This window comes from Notamacropus eugenii, chromosome 4 (assembly GCF_028372415.1).
Source record: "Notamacropus eugenii isolate mMacEug1 chromosome 4, mMacEug1.pri_v2, whole genome shotgun sequence".
Taxonomy (NCBI): Eukaryota; Metazoa; Chordata; class Mammalia; order Diprotodontia; family Macropodidae; genus Notamacropus; species Notamacropus eugenii.
The window spans coordinates 395,407,754-395,427,622 of NC_092875.1; positions in this window are offsets into that span (position 1 = coordinate 395,407,754).

Here is a 19,869-nt window from a genome sequence, read left to right on the forward strand (position 1 = left end):
CACATATAACACATTGTGCTAACATTAAAATGTTATATAAATGTTATTATTATTATTAAATGATGAACACTAAGATAAGTACTTGTTGCCTTTGGGCATGAAGTTAGCATATTATGGGAAAATTAAGGAAAAGAGGACATGATGAATGTGACATAGATGAAGAGAATAGTGATAAAAAAGGTGAATAATATGTTATTTAAATGCAGAGAGACAGCAATGTAGATAGAGAGTTTCTCTTGAGTTAGGACAACTTGGGTCCAAGTCCCATCTCTGCCTTGTGCATGAGGGTGTGTATATAATAGCTTTGCGACTCTGGCCAAGTCATTTAATCTCTTAGGACCCAGAGCAATTCTCTAAGACTGACCTGCTTTGGTAGAGGGATATTCCTTACCAGGAGTTCCCTATACCAATGAAATCACATCCAGTTAAAAATAAAAATCTGCATGAAAGTAAATGTAGAGGAAAAAACTCACAAAAATAACTCAAGGAGTCAAACCAACTGAGATGAAATGTACGTCAATAGTGATTACTGATAATAATGTAAAATTTCACATACTTAATCTTGTTTGACCAACACCTCTGTGAGTTATTACAGGTATCATTATCCCCATTTTACAAACTGGGAGACTGAGGTTGAAAGAGTTTAAGACACTTGCTCATGGTCACACAGGTAATAGCTTTCAGATGTAGGTGGGATTATAACCTACATTTCCGCTACCCAGGTCTCTACCCTAAATTGACTCACTAAGAACATATGAACTTATCCATGCAAATATTTCCACCATCTGTGTAGTTTGCTACCCATCTACCTTCTTACCTATACAGTTCTTGTATGTATCTTCCCCTAAACTACTGAGTCACCCACATTTTGATTTTCAGAGGTTATAATGTTCTATGGTTTATGGCCATAGAACATCACATAGAGTATATTGGTGATAAAAATAAATATGGAATTTTTTTGTCAGGTAGCAGCTTGGATTTTTGAAGGTACTTGAAATTTCTAAAATCTGATTTAATATACTGTCTTCCTCCAAACCAGTTCTGGGTGTGGCTCATTGTCCATCTGCAATGCTTATCTAAAATATATGCACTGATATGACTCCTTGCCCAACTGTATGTAATAATCTTGGCAATATGAATTTATCATCCACTTGGTTTTTCCTGCATGGTTTTTAGGCTGATATCTTTTAAGTAGTGTATGTCTCATTGAAGAGAGTTAGTATTCTTAGGCTAAATTCAATCAGCAACCATGTCATTCATAAACAGAAGCATCTGATGAGCTTCAGTTTCTCTAGAATCCCTCTTCTGTTTAGAGTCTGTAGGGCATATGCCCCATTACAATGATGAACCCTTTAGCTTGCAACAATACTGATAATCAAAGGAATAGTGAATTTCACTTTCTAATTGCATCTATCAAGATATCTGATGTAAGAGATGCAAAGGAAACAACTTGGGAAATGTTTGAGCCTGTGTTTTTTGTAGTCTGTTCAATGCTTCCCCCCTCCCTGAAATCAACAAACATTAAACACAAAAGATACTCATATTTGACACCTTTCATGCTATACAGAAGTGAGGTTATAAGCCTTTTATTCTCTCTTTCATTTCAGAATCTCAAGCTTGATATTCCAACACGCATTACTATACTATACTAGATTACTATTATACCACTTGTTACCATATTTGGATTAATGTCCCTAAGAAATAAGGTGTATGATGATTCATTTTGGAGGTCTTGTTATGTTTTTCATGAAATTTATCTACTTCATCTTTCATAATACATATAAGCTACAATCATCTTCATATATTTTGGCTTAAACTAATTAAGAGCTTTACAAAGTAAGATGAACAAGTGTCCCACAAAATAATAAATTTAAATAATAAATTAAACTGTAGCTTACATTTGCATGATACTTTTAAGTTTGAAAAGCATTTTTATCACAACCATGAAAGGTGGGTAATAAAGTATTATTATGCCCATTTTTAAGATAAGAAAATTGAAGTTCCAAGAGATTGACTGACTTTTCTTTTGTCATATGCTTAATCATCTTGAGATGGGGTTTGAACCCAAGTTCCAGGTCTAACACTCTATCCACTCTGTTACACCATCACTCAGTTATATTTCTTATTACTTTTGGCACATAGAGATCTGTAGCTGGTTTGGGTGTTAGATATATCGTCCAATATAGTCCCCTCAATTCACAGATGGGTAAAGTGAGGCCCCAAGAGAATAAGTGGTTTCTTTGCCCATGGTAATGCAGAAAGTAGCAAAGCTGGGACTCAAACTCAGGTCCTGTGACTCCTTCCTCACTTCATCATTTTTTCAACTGAATTTGCTGCTGATCAAGTCAGCTCCACTCACTACTTACTTATCTCTCAGAAGAGAACCTATGAGTCATGTTCTTATATAGCTGCAACTTCTTTATGTCTTCTGATTTCATTAGAGTGAAAATGTTAGTACTGATGAGGTTGAATTCTTCTAGTAGCTTATCAACTCAGTGAACAGTAATGTCACATGTGGAACGCTAATGGCTAGGGGAAAATTTATGGAAGGTCTAGGAATCATGTGATTCTCAGAACTCTCTTCCTCCTTCTCTGCTTTTCTTCCAACCGTAATCACTGTTGAAGTGAGAGGGAGTTGCCCAAGACTGAGAGGAATGTTGCATTTTTCCTTGTTTTGTGGCCAAATCTTGGCCAAAATCTTAATCAACTTGTATGTGACCTACTGAGATTGTGCTGCACTCTATTTAGCTAACCTGATCCTTGGACATGGGCACAATTTGTTTCTAGGACTACAGCTGAAACCTTTCCAGCTTGGTAGGATGTGTCAGAGTGACCATCACCGCTATAGCTTTTGAGAATACATGATGAGGCATTTGAGAGAGCAGGAGAGACTTGTTTGGATGAATAGGAGACTTTCTCTTTCTATGTGAACAGAGAGGAATCAATATGAGAGATGTTGTAGAGGTAGAACTGGAAAGATTTGGCAACTGATTGGATACAGAAGCGAGAGAGAGAGTGAGGAGTCTGGGATTAACATTGAAGTTATGAACCTGGGAGACTAGAAGAATGGTGGTACCTTTAACAGAAACAGGCAAGTTAGTTTTGGACATGTTGACTTTGTGATGTTTCCAGACTATTTAGTTTGAAATCTCTAATAGGTCATTGCTGATGTAGGGCTGAAGCTCAGGGGAGAGATTGGAGCTACATATATAAATATATGTATATATGTATATACATATATAAATACATATAAATATATGTATATAAATCTGTGAGTCATCAGCATGGAGATAATAATCAACTCCATGGAGACTGATAAGGTTACCAAGAGAGAATGTAGAGGGAGAAGAAGAGATGGCCAACCATAAAGTCTTGGGGAAAACCCAAGGTTAGGAGTGTGATGTAGAGGATAAGTTGAGAAAGGAGACTGGGTGGGAATGAATAGATAGGGGGAGAATCAGTAGAGGAATGTCATGAAAACTCAGAGGAGAGAAACTAGGAGAAGAGGGGGATCAGTGATGTTAAATGCATGAGATAAGTTGAGAAGAATGGGGATGGAGAAAAAAATAACCCATCAGATTTGCAAGTGAAATATTGTTTGTAACTTTGGAGAGGGTAATTTTCAGTTGAGTGATGAGGGAAGAAGACGGATTGCATAGAGTTGAGGAATGAGTGAGAGGAGAATAAATAGAGACAGTAAGTGTAGACAGTTTTTTCTAGGAGTTTGACTAAGAAAGGGGAGACATAGGACTTCTGACAGGCATATAACAAAAAGCAAAAAGACCGAACATATACCAAAATGGTGACAGCAGTACTCTTTCTGGTAGCTAGCAGGAAAAAATTAGAAATGAAATATGTTCCTATAAATTAGGAAATGGCTAAAATAACAAAAAACAAAAATAAATCTGTGACTTAGGAATATAAAAGAGTTATTAATTGTTGTATTATTATTGTTGTATAGTAAGCAATGACAAATGTGAGAAATTCAGAGAAACATGGGAAGATTTGTACAAGTTGATGCAGAATGAAATAAACTGAACCAAAAAAATTTTTTTAAATCTACATATTGACTACAATAATGTTAATGAAAGACCCCTCAAAGAACTCTGGGTAACAGGAAAAATCAGCAATGGTTCCAGAGAGGAGTTGATGAGACTGAGCCTCTCTCCTCATGGCATAGAGGAAGGCTGCTACTCAAGCAGATGTTGTATTCATTATTCGACAAGGTCACTGTATTGACTGTTTTTGTTTAATTATTTTCCTTTGTTACAAAAGGATTAAAGCTGGGGTGTGTGTACAGGGTCTGGGGTAATTTCCAGGAATTACTATGTTGTAAAAATGAATGACATAATAAAACTTACTTTAAAAAATAGTAATACAGGTGGTAAGGGCTATAAATAAGATGGTGATGATATAAAGTGAAAGGTTCAGGTGGGTGAAAGAGAAATCATGGATGTGGCATCAATAGCACATGGTCTTTGGGATATAGGAAGCTAGAGCACCGGAATTTTCCAAGGGTGGAAGGAACTGTTTTAGCAGGTGGTGGCTCCCATTCATTAGAAGACCTCAAGTAGTGCCTTAACACTCTACTTGGCTCATAATAGGAGCTTTATATTAGGTGCCTGTTGACTGAGTCTGGATGGCCACTTATTAACAGTGTTCTTGTTCAGGTACAGTTTGGAACAGACCACCTCTCAGGTCACTCCCAGCCCTTAAAATCAGTGATTCTGTGAAGGATCTGTGCTCTGAGAAAACTAGGAGTGAGTAGTATCTCAAAAGTGGAGGGAGAAGTGAGCCTCACAATGGAGGGAGTGGTCATTATTGTCAGGTAATGTAGAAAGGCCAAGAAGGATGAGGGCCAAGAAGAGGCCACTACATTTTACAACTAAAATGTAATAGTGGGGCAGATGGGTGGTACAGTGGATAGAGCACTGGCTCTGGATTCAGGAGGATCTGCTTTCAAATCTGATATCTGATGCTTGACATCTAGTATGTGACCCTGGGCAAATCACTTAACCCCAATTGCCTAACACACACACACACACACACACACACACACACACACACACACACACACACACACAAAGATATAATAGATAGAAGGTGGCTAGATCAGAGGTTCCTAAATTTATCTGGCCTACTCCACCCTTAAAAAAATTACTCAGCGCTCCCCCTGCCCAAAACTTACTTTTTAACTCTCACTTTTTTTTGAAGTTTGCATCATTTAAAAAATATAAAAAATATATTTTTAAAAGTGGCACATCTTAAACTTAATAATTTATTGTAAATTCGTGTTTTTTTCCTGCATTGAAATTTTAATGGCACAATATTGCATAATGTAATTGTACAGTATTGTATGGTAAACAAGTCATTACATGCACATGTTCCTGCCCATGCATGCTGGACTTCCCAACAACGTATGACAGTAAATATTAATCAGGGCCTCCTATGTGCCAGACACTGCATTAAGTACTACGAGGATATAGAAAGAGGAAAAAGACAATCCCCACCCTTAAGGATGTACACTCTCGTGGGGAAACAACATGAAAACACTCACACATATGCATGCGCACACACATACAGCAAACTATCTACAGGATAAATAGAAAATAATTGACTATATTAAGAGGAACTGGGGGAAGGTTTCCTGTAGAAGGTAAACCCAGATTAAGAAATCCTGATATTAGGGAAGGAGAGATATAGAACAATAGCTCTGAGGGTAGAAAGATTCAGGGGACATTTCTTTAGGATGAGAGAAATGTGAGGGTCTTTGTACATGGAGGTTAAGGAGTCAGTGGAGAGGGTAAGTTTGACAAGGCAGAACGTGATCAGCGAGATCAGGTCAGCCACATGCTGGAGCTGGCTTGGACCAGCTCTGAAGAGAAGATTGTTATGTTCTGAGACTGTACATTTCAGAAATCAGCAACTGCTATAAATCAGGCTTGAGTTATCGTCTAGACTTAAGAAAGTGATCAGCAAAATGCTTAAAATCAAAATTTAAAAAAATGCAGATTAAACTTAAAAAATGTATCCTGCATTAAAAATTTCTTAAGACTAGACAGTTAAACACTTAACAGCAGACCTATGGATCACGGGTACAGGTAGAGGGATTAGCCTTAGCAAAGAGTAAGTCCTCTTTAGCCTCAGAGAAGGGAGGAAGAGAGGAGGTGTGGATGGGTGAGCCCCGACGCTTCCCCCAGCTCTGTAAAATATGATCAGATATATTTTTTTTCTGTAATGTTCTAATTCCCCTTTCCCCCATGTGAGCACTGCTCATTGCCAGGAAAGGCAAACAGTGGGTTGTATACCAGCTGGTGCAAAGGAAAGGCAGAACAACTCCCACCACAAAACTTTTGGTAGCTCAGTTCTACTTCCTCACTCTTTGGAGAGAAAAATACATTGATTTCTGTGTTTTCATTTCTAATCTATCTACTTTCCCTAAAATAAATTTGACACTCCATCTATGTAATGACAAAAGAATCAAATGAAAGACTTTCAGATCGTGGTTCTGTAACCAGATCTATCACTACTAGATGTGTGACCTTGAATAAGTCATAATCTCTACATTTTCCTCATCTCTAAAATGGAAATAACAGCTCTAGTCCATACTTGGAATTATTGCAAGGATCAAATATACATGGAAATTGCTTTATCTTTCTCTGTTTCCTTGCAGGTCTCTACACCCTCCCTCCCAATATTAAATCAATTGATAGGTTTTGTCAATTCTATCTCCACAATACCTCTTGGATTTGTTCATTTTTTCCTATTTACCCTGCCTTTGTTATGTGTGTTTATTTTCATGACTGTAAGCTCCTTTAGGGCTAGAACTGACTTTTTTTTTATCCCCAGTGTTTAGCAAAGTGTCACATATATTAGGTGCCTAACACCTTTTCACCTTTTCTCCATACCTGGGGCTAGTTCATGCCCTCATTGCTCCTCTCCTGAACTATTACGCTAGCCTCCTAATTGGGTTCTCTGGGCTCAGTCCTTGCCTTCTTCATTCAATTCCTCATCTAGAGGCCAAAATTATCTTCCTAAAGCAGAGATCTGACCTTGTCACTTTCTTTCTCAAGAATTATTAGTGATTCCTCATTATTTCTGCAATAAAATTCAAACTCCCAAGCTTATCATCTAAAGACTTTCAAAATCTAACTTCAGTGTACCATTTTGGTTTTTTTCAGGTCAAGTGACTTGCCCAGGGTCACACACTTAGTAAGTATCTGAGGCTGGATTTGAACTCAGGTCCTTTTGACTCCAGAGTCCTCTATCCACTGTGCCACCTTACTGCCCCCATTTTCCTTAACATATTTCACATTTTACCCCTCCATTTGCTCTGTATCCCAGCCACATTGGCTTATCTACTTTTCCTTAATGCTCCATCTCCCACCTCTGTCACTTTGTCCAAGGCTATCCCTCATGCCTAGAATGTACTTCATTTTTGCCTCTTAACTTTCTTTAAGACAGATTATATACCACCTCCTGCAAGAAGCTTTTTTTTTAAAAAAAAAATATTAGTTAATTAACTTTTAGTTTTCAACATTCACTTCCATAAGATTTTGAGTTCTAAATTTTCTCCCTCTAGCTCCCATGGCTCCATCCCAGGACGGAGTGCAATCTGATATAGGCTCTACAAATACATTCATATTAAACATATTTTCACATTCATCATGTTGTAAAGAAGAATTAGAACCATTGAGAGGAACCACAAAAACAAAGAAACAAACGGAAAAAGAGAGCAAATGGTATTCTTCCATCTGTATTCAGACTCGATAGTTCTTCCTCTAGATATGGATAGCATTTTCTATCATGGGTCTTGGAATTGTCTTAGATCCTTGCATTGTTGAGAAGAGTTAAGTCTATCAAAGTCAGTCATCAAACAATATTGCTATTACTGTGTACAATGTTCTGGTTCTGCCCCCTCACTCAGCATCAGTTCATGTAAGTCTTTTCAGGTTTTTCTGAAGTCAGACTGCTCATCACTTCTTATAGCACAATAGTATTCCAGAAGTTTTTCTTGACAACCTGTCCTCTAGCCCCAATTGTTAATACTTTCTCCTTCCTCAATGAACTTTTTACATGTTATAATAATCTGTTTACATTTTGCGTTCCACTCTCTCTCCTAAAATCTCCCCCTATCATCCCTCCTTCCGAAGAAGGTACAAATCTTGAAAGCAAGAACTATTTTCTATTTTTGTCTTTATGTTCCCAGAACTTCACATAGTGTCTTATATACAGTAGGCACTTGACCAATGCTTGTTGGATTGTATTGAAAATGTAAGATATTTTTATTACTGAGTGGAAAAAAGAGGTTAGACAGCTAGTTTGACTGTTTTTCTCCCATGACTTGACTTAACTGACTAGTTGGTTTGGTCCCTTAAAGATTGTATCTCATCTCCGCCCCCCTTTTGTCCCCATTTGCCTCCTATTCCACATCACCCCCATTGAGGAGTTTGTCAGTTCAAACCCACATCCTGTTCATTTCCATTTTCAACAAGACAAGCAGTGACACGAGTGGTTTCTATGATATAGTGACCTCCTTTTGTGCACAAACCAAAAACTTGTTACCCAAAAGTCACAAATCAGTTTGTGGCCAGTGAATTCTAATCCACAGACCTAAACTTTGTTCAAATCTCGGACTTTGGAGAAATGACATTATGTCTTCCTATTCAGGCAGCTAGTGGGTGTAAGCAATAGAGAGCCATGTCCAGAGTCAGGAAGGTGTGAGTTCAAATCCAGCCTCAGACACTTGATCGTCGTGTGATCCTAGGCTAGTCACTTAATCTCTATCTGCCTCAGTTTTTTTTCAGCTGCAAAATAGGGATCATAACAATGGCCTGCCTCCCAAGGTTGTTGTCAGGATCAAAAAAGATAATATTTTTAAAGTGCTTAGTACACTGCCTGGCATAATAGGCACTTAAAAAGGTTTGTGCCTTTCCCCTTTCTTTCTTCTTACCATCCTATTCAATTAGCCTGCTAATTGCTTCTCAGCTCCCTGCTTCCATTTTCTCTCCTCTCTAAGCAATCCTTTGAACAGAGCTCAAAATAACCTTCCTAAAGTACGGTTCTGATCATGCCACAACCCTTCCTCAAAATCCTTCAATGGTTCCCTATTTCCTACAAGGTATATAATAAAAACTGCTTAAGCTGACACATAAAATCCACCATGGTCTGACTCTAAGCTACCTTTCCAGACTTATTTTCAGTGATTCCCCTTAATGCACCCTATATTCAAGCCAAATTAGACCACTCCTTGAACCTGACATTCCATTTCCTGCCTCCCAGTCTTCCTGCAGTCCATTCCTCATGCCTCCTTCTCTCAGCCCATCAACATCCTTCACTTCCTTCAAAGCTCAGTTCAGGTAGCTTTTTCTTCCTGATTCTTTCCCTGATTTCCTCCTCTCTCCCTGATGAAAGTGTTACTTAGAACCCCAGGACTGGACCTCTCCTTAACTCCCTCACATTTCACTACATTGTCATATATTTTGTTACATGCTTTTCATGTCCTTCCCTGGTAAAATATAAGCTACTTGAGGGTAGCCACTGTACTGTTTTTCATTTTTATATCCCCAGTGCCTAGCATAGTGCCTTACCCATAGGCACTTTGTGTTTGTTGGATTAAATTGAATCCTTGAATCATCTGGTTCACTATTTTTTAAAATAAATATCAGAACTAAAATAACAAAGTTCCCAAGCTGAAAGAAAGTTTAGTTTAAATTCTGTGGTGCGTATTTTTTTTTCAACCAGTATTTCATCAACTTGTAGAGGGAGAAAGAGATCTAGTCTAACTTTCTTGTCTTAAAGGTGAGGAAAAGGAGGAAAAAAGAAATTGCATAAGGTATCATGGCCATGACTAAAACCCAGATCTGTGAACCTGGAAATTGATTTCTTCTGAGATTAGTACTTTACCCAATGTGACCGCTTTGCAACCCTCAGGTTGGAGACCTTTAAGTGTTGGAAGATTGTATTTGGCTCCAATGTTTCAAGTTGAAGTTGTTCAGTAAGAACAAAGGCTAGAATCTGAGGTGGGAAGAGGGAAGCTAATGGCAGAGACTACTGTCCAAGGTAGAGGAGAAAGGGCAGGAACTAGCTAAGTTACAAGCATAATCCTGCAACGTAGACAACGTCAAAAGCAGAGAAGAAGGAGGGACCTAGCAATCAAAATCCAATGCTACTGTCACAAAATCGAGAAGAGTTTAAACCGAATTAACGAACATTTATTGAATGCCTCCTTATTAGCCCAGTATTTTGCTTGGTTTTTGTTCAGTCATTTCCGTCATGTCCAACTCTCCATGGCCCCATTTGGGGTTTTCTTGATAATCCTTAAAGTGAACAAACTGAGGCAAACAGGGTGATTTACTCAGGGTCACACAGCCAGTAAGTGTCTGAGGCCAAATTAGAAGTCAAGTCTTGCTGGCTCCAGGGCCAACATTCGGTCCACTGTGCCACCTAACTGCCCTGACTGCTTCCTTATGGACTCAGTATTGTTAGATATTTTGTGGTTGGTGATGCTGTTGTTCAGTCATTTCAGTCATATCTAACTTTTCATGACCCCATTTCAGGTTTTCTTGGCAAAGATAATGGAGTAATTTGCCATGTCTTTCTCCAGCTCATTTTTTCAGATGCTTAGTATGTTTGTTACATGTTTATTGCATGTATGTTTATTCGTTGGTTGGTATGTTTATTACAATTGTTTTGTAAGTCAATCAAGATGCATTTCTAAGTTGTTTTTTGTGCTCTAGGCACTATGAATACAAAGGAAAAAATGAAAATAGTCTCTGCCTTATATGAGCCTGTGTTTTGTCTATAACATGAACATGTATAAATATAAGCAAAATATATACAAAATAAATGGGAGATAATGGAGGCAAGAGCACCTGGAGGATCAAGAGAGCCTCATGGAGGAGGTGGTCTTTGAGCAGAATTGCGAAGGAAACTAGAGATTTACAGAGGTGAAGAGGGAGTGCATTCCAGGCACAGGGGACAGACAGCCCGTAGAGATGAGATGGGATGTTGTGTGTGAGGAACAATAAGGCTCTTCTGGCTGAGCCATAGGGTGAGTGAAGGGAACAGTGTCTGATAAACTGAAAAGATCGGATGGAACCACTTTGTGAGGGACTTCCCTGTTGGACCTTAAACTCCACAAAAGTAGATAGCAACAGCAAACTTTGGATGTCTCTCTCTAGTGACCAATGGGGTAGCCAGCTGGAGCAGTGGATAGAACAAGGGTCCTGGAGGCAGGAAGACTCATTTCCTTGAGTTCAAATCCAGCCTCAGACACTTACTAGCCACTTAACCCTGGGCAAGTCACCATTCGCTTCCGTTCCTCATTTATAAAATGAGTTGGAGAAGGAAATGGCAAACCACCCCAGTATCTTTGCTAAGAAAACCCCAAATGGTGTCACAAAGAGTTGGATGTGATTGAAATGACTGAACAACAACCAGTGACGAGCAGTTCCCTGCATAAGATAGACATTTATCAAATATTTGTTGGATGGATGAATGAATGAACAAAGAGAACATTATAAGCACTCACAGGAGAGTGCTTTTAAATCCCTTGGATTCTCTGTTCTCATGCATTTTTTAAGGGAGACAGAGGAAGAGGTAAGACAAGCCTTGATAGCTGGAAACATTCTTTTTTTTCAAGACTCCCCTCTCTTTACGATCAAACTGCATCTTTGTGCACATTCTGAACCCTAGGTTTAGGGCATTTCTTATCTTCCAAGGATATAGTTCTGCCTATAAAAAGGTTAACTTATTAACTGGACTTACTGAGATTATTAAGCTGGGGAGCCAAATTGCCCTGTTTTTGTTCACAAATATGGAATAAACTCTTTTTGTTAGTGCTTGTTTGGGTGGAGATTGTGAGGGATAAGAAGAGGAAGGAGAAGGGAGGCTGGATTCTGATACAACCCACCCATCTTAACAGTACAGACTCTGGGTCTAATGTCACTGAAGTTTCAAGTCACAGCCCAGATAAATACTAAGGTGGTGCTGTCAGCCTTTGAGCTAAGTCCACTCAGGTCTGTTCTCTGTTTCTGTGTCTGTCTCTCTCTATTTTTCTCTCTGTTTTGGTGTATGTCTCTATATATGTCTCTCTTTGTATACATATCTCTGTCTCTGTATCTCTGTCTATCTTTTTCCCTCTGTCTTGGTGTCTGTCTCTATATATGTCTCTCTTTGTCTTTGTGTCTGTATATCTCGCTGTCTGTCTTTCTTCACCTTTGTCTCTCTCTCTCTCTGGTGCTCTTAACATATTGTGGAGAGGTAGTAGATATGCTGAAGAACTTTTGCAGAAAACTGTCCCCTTTGTGCCAGGAAGAGAATCTGGAGGTGTCTTGTCCCAAGGCCACCTTAGGTCAAGGAGCATTAGTCTGCAAACAAACAGGCAGACAGTTAAACTAATGGCCGCTCACCTCCTGCCAGAGTTCCCCTTTTCATCTGTTTAACTGACAGTTCAGATAAGAGGAGCTGGTTCAAGTGGCACAGGTTGCTCAATAAACCACCCTCCCAACTGATGGAAGGCTACCCCCCTTCACCATCCCTACCTTCAAAACAGATTTCCTTTACAACTGTTCCTAATACCCCACAGAGGAAAAAGAAAACCTATTTTTAGTTTGCTTTACCATATTGTCTCTAATTCTTCTCTGGAGGACATTTATTTTCCTTTTTCATCTACAAGTCATCTGTTTGACTTGTCCTCTGTGGTTTTCTTGTGTCTCTGGTGAAGGTGTGTGTGGTGGGATAGTTCGCTTAGGCAGAGAGCCTGGTGGGATGAGGATACTTCTATTCTGGTTGGAGTTAAACTGAATTCACAGACTGTAATACGCCAAGTTATCATCTAGAAAGTATGGCCACGCTCTTGTTCAGAAATAGACCAAGGCAAGAGAAACTGGATAGACCAGTGAGAACCCACTTCTCTTTAGCTCACAGAAACTTCCTTACTGATAATAATGATTATTAATTGCATAGTGCTTTGTATGCATTATTTCATTCAACGTATCTGAAAGGTATGCACTACAGGTATCATTTTTCCAATTTTATAGGTGTAAATAAAAAATAGAGCTGTGAAAGATGAAGTTAGTCTGGAGAATTTTTTCACCTCTCAAATGGAAAGAAGAGGAACTGGGTTTTTTCTTTTCAGGCTACATCATTTTTCTTTCTCTAGACCAGTCTAGGGGTACCATGCTCTCCATCTCATTTCCTCTACATATTGGAGGCTGAGGATTTTTGGATTCACAGTGATATGGCCCTGAATAGACAGCTACTCACATGGCTTTAGCTTTGGGGTAATGGAGTGGATCCACATAGATTCTATTTTCTATTTTAGAAAGCTTAAGAATATAGGCTATTAATTTAAAAATCATCAGCTTAATATTTTCTCATACTCATATAGGTCATCAAGCCCTTAGTTAGGAAATCCCTAACATTTGGCCAGAGATGTAAATCTCTGATCTATTTAAGTTCTGCATATTTAAGCTAGCCACTCTTATTTTCCTCCTCTACCCCAAACTGTACTCTGTTTAGGCAATTAGAGACATACATAACTCAGAAGTGATTAAGATAAACCTTATTTTTTTCTTGGGATAGCTGACTTTAATGTACTACTTAAAAAAGGCTAGTAAATGTTTAAAAGAAACAAAGAAACTTGGATCTAAACACCTGTCCTTTTGAATGGACGTAGATAGGCAAGAAGAAGAGGCAGAAGAGAATGGTACTAGACCCTCTATCCACTGCTTTTAGTTGTGCCCATCTAGGGCTAACCAGGACAAATCTATTTTCTCTTCCACAGCCCTTCAGATCCTTGACACCAGCAATAACGTCCCTTCTGAATCTTTTTTTTTCCTCTAAGACAAACACAGTGAATGTCTTCTAATGCTCCTCACATGATTTTATCTCAGAACCCTTCCATCTTGATTCTTCAATTTGGATGTTCTCCAGTTTATCAGTCTTTCCTGAAATGTGATACTTAGAAGTGAACACGGTATTCCAGCTGTGGTCTGATGAAGACCGTAGGACCATTATCCATTTTGAGGCAGTTAAATGGTACAATGGAGAGAGTGCTGGACTTGGAGTCAAGAAGCCCTGGGTTCATTATGGCATCAGACACTGGCTGGGTGATCTTGGATAAGTCACTTAGCCTCTACTTGTCTCAGTTTCCTTACCTGGATATCAGGTATATCAGGATATCAATAGCACCTACTACACAGGACTGTTATGAGGATCAAATGAGATAATATTTGTAAAAAGTGTTTAACACTGTCTGGTACATAGTAGGCACTGTAGAAATGTTACTTATTATTACTATTATTTAGTCTTAGCCTCTCCCAATACACTCCAAGATTTCATTTTTTCTTCCAACTTTTATTATTTATTTATATTTAATGCTACTTAATGAACAGTCCACTAAACCACCCAGAAAATATTTATTTCCGATGAAGTACGCCATAGCTATGCCTTTGTTATCTTGTACTTAGGATTTTGATTTTTTTGGATGCTACCATTTGACAGACTAATCCACATTAAATCTCATTGGGTTCAGGTCAATGTTATAATATGTCAAGATCTTATTGAGTCACCTTTTTTTTTCTGTCACCTTGCATGTTAACTAACCCTGAAAACTTTGTGATCTATGCAAATGTTATTCACATTGCCATCTAGGTATCTATTCAAATAATTGATAGAAAGTATTAGCACAGATCCCTTCAGTCCCTCATTAGGGACCTCCTTCCAAGTTTACTTCAGATTAATGGCTACTCTTTAGCTCTGGTCATTCAAGTAATTCCAGAATCACCAATAGTAGGTGAATCTTTTCCAGCCCACATCTCTTTCTTTTGTCCACAAGAACATAATGTGTACCACCCCTTCTCTATCCAAGAAACTTATTTATTAGACTTCTCACCAGTTCTTGGACAGGAAAATACCATTCTGCTTCCTTCAGGGTACACAGTGCAAGTAAATCCTTTCAAAATTTTCCAGAAGATAAATACCTGAATTTTGAAACTAAAATTTTGCCTACTGAGTGAATGTGAACTGAATCTTAGAGACTGCAAAGGAATCACCTTTGCAAGAGCAAAGGATTGGAAAATAGATTTAAAGTTGGAAAGGACCCTACAGATCATCAGGTCAAATCTTCTCATTTTGTAGATGAAGACTCTGAAGCACAGAGATGTTTAATGGCTTGTTTAAAGTCACATAGCTAATAAGTTTCTGAGACAAGTCTTGAACTTAGTGACTTCATGTCAAGTGCTCTATCTACTTACTACTAAAGGTGTTTAAATCTGTGAATGTGGGCTTCTGAAGACCATTGTTGCATTCACTAATGGTCCAGTATTTGGGACTTAGAAGAAAAGTACTCCCATGAGCCTTCCAACTTGAAATCTTACCAACTGTAGAATGCTTTCCCTTACTAAACAGAAGTAATTGGTCGCCAATTCATCACAGATGTCTCTTACACCACTAAGACCAACACAATCTGTGATGGTCCATTTGTGTTTAAAGAGTAATGGTATACCTTATCCTCACAGGGAATTTATCTTAATAATTAAAATAAAAATTTCAGTTTATTGATGTTAAATCAAAGAATATATATATGTATATATGTATATATAATGCTTGTACAAATGTTTTAACCCTACAATAAAATGTAACCTCTTTGAGGATGTGGACTACTAACAGTGACTTTCCTTAAGCACAGATCCGACAATACTATTCTCCTACTCAGTGAGCTCCAATGGCTTTTTGTTAACTCTAAGATAAAATACAAACTACTTTGTTTAGCTGTTAAGACTTCACAACCTTAAGGCTCCAAACTACTTCTCCATCCTCTCTGTACATTTCTCCCTCTCCCATGTTCTGTGATCCAGTCAAACTGGCCTTCTCTTTGTTCATCATACCCGACAGTCCATTGGTCGTTTCTGTGGCTTTGCACTGGGCATCCTGGGCATCCCCCATCCCTGAAAGGCCCTCCCCTCTTTACTTCTAACTTGGAATTTCAAGCACTGGCCCTACTGCTTATTATCTATATGACCTGAGGCAAGTCGCTTACTGGTGGTGTGTTGGCAAATGTTTTACAACTGGTTCTCTTAAAAAAAAATATGCCAGACACACTTTCTAGTATAATCTGCCTTATAAACATTTTCTCAATTACTTTCTTAAGTTTAGACAATCAACAAACTATAAATCATGCACTAATTTATAGCGTGCACTGATTTGCAAGATATGAATGTTCACGCTGAAAATTTCATAATTGATTCTCCCATTTAGAGCTGGCTCCAGTTTTCTCTTCTTTTTCTACTTCTAATATTCAGTCATTTTTTTGTGGCTTACTTCTTTCTCTTCTGGACTTTAAACTCCCTGAGGGTAGGGACAATGTCTTAGCTAATTCAAGTCAATTCCATAAATACTTATTAAGCATCTACTCAGTGCAAATCAGTTGCTAGACACTGGGGATTCAAAGACCAAAAAAAAAAGCCTAACTCAAAGCCTAAAGACAAAAACTTTCCTATCCCCAGAGAGCTCATATGCTGCTAGGCTATCAACAATTATAGAAAAAAATATTCAACTTTTTTGACCTAAAAACTTAATGAATCCTGGCAGTTCTGGCTATTCTTTTTGAAAAGATTCTAATAAGGCATTTTCAGCCAACTGAAGTCTCAATATTTTTTTGTTTTTCACTCTATAGTTTAGTTATATGCTATTAATGAGGACATATTGCGTTTAAATCCTAAAAAAATTTATGCAGAGCATCAAAGAAAGTTCTCTATAGAGAGGGAATGCTAAAAACTAATTGAAATAGGGATATCTTATGTATGTCCTGCATTCTAACACAATTGACATAGAATGAAACATTAATCTTGGTGTTGCAGTAGTCTAATACCATGAAACTTTATTGTTTTGTTGAGGTGGATCATCTCATCCTCAATGCAGATCCTAGAATATCAAAGCAGCCATTACCTAAACATTTAATGCTGAGTCCTCCAAATTCATTGGTGGCTAGGAATCTTATGTGGTCACAATGAGGTCAAGTCATCTGCTTGGTGAGGATCCTGGAGGTATTGTGCTGTCTGGGTCCAAGCCAAACTGTCTTGGGGTGTCTGTGGCTGCCTTTGTCACAGCACAAATAAACCTTCCTGCCCACCTGTCTTGGGCCAGGCCTAGGGTATCACAAGGTACTTAATCTATGTTAAGTAACAGCCCTGACAGCAGTTACTCAGCTAGTGGTTTACCATAACTGAATTTAAACCGATGTGGTCAAGGATGGCATGACCTCAGCCTGACCTTCATTGGCTTTGCCCAAATAATTAATCTCCTTTCCAGGCAAATCAATCATTCTCCTGCCTCATTCTTCCTCCTCCTCAGTGAGCTTTAGCCACTCACCAAGATTTTTAACTCCTCTTTCTAAAAAGAAAAAATGAAGATTGGCAGTTAGTTTTACTGCTGTGCTCAGTCTTCAAGACTAAAATTGTCATATATATGATGGACAGCTAGGCAGTACTGTGGATAAAATGCCAGGCCTGGAGTCAGGAAGACTCATCTTCCTGAGTTCAAATCTGGCCTCAGCACTTACTAGCTATGTGACCCTGGACTTGTCACTTAATCCTCTTCATGTCACTTTCTTCATCTAAAAAATGAGCTGGAGAAGGAAATGTCAAAACCAGTCCTGTAGTTTTGCCAAGAATGCCCCAAGTAGAGTCACAAAGAACTGGCTATGACTGAAATGACTGAAAGACAACGACAATAACAAAAATGTGTGTGTTGGGAAGTAGGGTGAAGATGGGGTAGGTAGCAAACACAGGTAGTCTGTTGACATTGCTAGATCTTGGCTGTAGTTCTTGGTTGATGAAAGTTCTTGAATTCCCACTTTCTTTTCACTCTCAAAAAAAGACCTGGATTTGAATCTTGTACTTAGCCTAGTGCCTGGCACATAGTAAGCCCTTCATAAATGCTCATTGATTTGACTGGGTTTACCTCCTCTTAGCTCTGAGTACTTGGATTCTCATTCTCTATGAATTTTAGTTTCTGCATCTTTAAAACAAAGGTAATGACATTGGTACTGTCTCCCTCCAGAGTTCTTGAAAGGTATAAGGAAGAAAATGGAGGTGAACCACTCATGTCATCAATGTTATCAAACCAGGTCTGTGTGCGTGGGCAGAGGAGTTTATAGGTAGATTGATCTGGGCCATCCCATTTCAAACTGAGCTGATGCAATTGGAACACAACCTAAAAGAAAGGAAAAGAATTTCTTGTAAGATATTGTGTTTGCATGTGTGTGTCCTTGTGTATTCCTGATATTTCATTTTTTCAGGGACTGAGGAAACTCCCTGTCCCAAAGCTTTTCCAAAACTTTTCCGTTTGGATTCTCAGTTTTTCCTTAGAGATACTTAAAACTACCACTAGCTGCAGCAGCAGCAGAACTTACTTCTACTACATGTAAAATCTGATCAATTCAAGAAGCAATCAATGGAAGGATCTTCACTAACAAATATGTAGGCGAACAAATGAGACTATGATCTCAGATCAGAGATCTCCTCTGTCAAAAGTAATTGCTATAAAAAGTTCCAAACCACTCCCAAACAGCTGACATCTTATCCTGTTTTCTCCAAAGTCAAGAAATAGAACTTTCTTCTATTTGTGTCCATTTCCCATAGCTAGCGGACTCTTTCATTTTCTTCTTATTTAGAATTTACAATAATCTTTTCTGAAGAGATCTTAATTTTAAGGTATAACTTGATCATTAAATTATGAAATGGGGACAGATACATCTTGTTCTTTGGGTACTCTCCAAGAAAAACCACTATTGGAAGTGGGAAATGAGGCAGGAATTACACTATTAAGGCACAGAGGCAAGTGGCAGCATGGGAACAAGGGGTGGGATGATGAAGGAAGACAGGGATGAGGAGAGATGTAGAATATCCCTCATGTAGCCCTGGATTAGAGTTGGGAGGACTCAGCAGCATGGACCCAAGGGAGATGGGGGAGCACTTGGAGGCAAGAAATTTGAGGTGTCATTTTTATAGGTTTTCTTGGGGGTGAAATGGACCAACTTCTGTCTGTGTTACCTTGGGGTTAGTTTATCAGCATATCCAAATCATCCCAAAGTTATCAGCACCTTTTTGATGCTCTGTGGGTATGGAGCTGTGGAGGTCCGGATTTTGTCTGGCATTTACATATCATAGGACTAGAAACCTTGACAACCAGCACTTAGATGGTTTCTCCTAATTTGGCACATATTCTCAGGAGGTGAATTTTAATTAATGTATGATACAATTTGTAAATTATGTTCCTGTGATCTTTGGGGTGGTTTGTACTTGACTTCCAGGTTCTGCTTTGCAATCTTATTTCTTGCTCAAACTCATTATACTGATTAGAAGGCAGGGATGGCAAGAGGGTGGGGGGATGGGAAGGGGGTGTCAGGAGGATCAGAACAAGATACAATTTTAACACAAGGTAAAGTAGTCTAAGGGGCAGTGAGGTGACACAGTAGATAGAGCACCAGACCTGCAGTCAGGAGACACCAGCTGTGTGACCGTGGGCAAGTCACTAACCCTCTTGCCTCAGTTCTTCATCTATAAAATGAGCTGGAGACGGAAATGGCAAAACACTCAGTATCTTTGCCCAGAAAACCCCAAATGAGATCCCAGAGTCAGAAATGACAGAAACAACTGAACAACAACAAAAACTCTAAATTCCTGAATTCCCTCTTTCTTTTCACTCTCAGAAGAGTGACCTATGAATTTCTTAAAAATATAGTATTATTGATTATAGAATATGACAACTCACCTTCTAATAAATTGAAGATCATGGAAAAATAGAGAAGCAAGCATGCATCCAGTAGATTGGTCTACTCTTGGAAAAATTTGTCAGAATTCA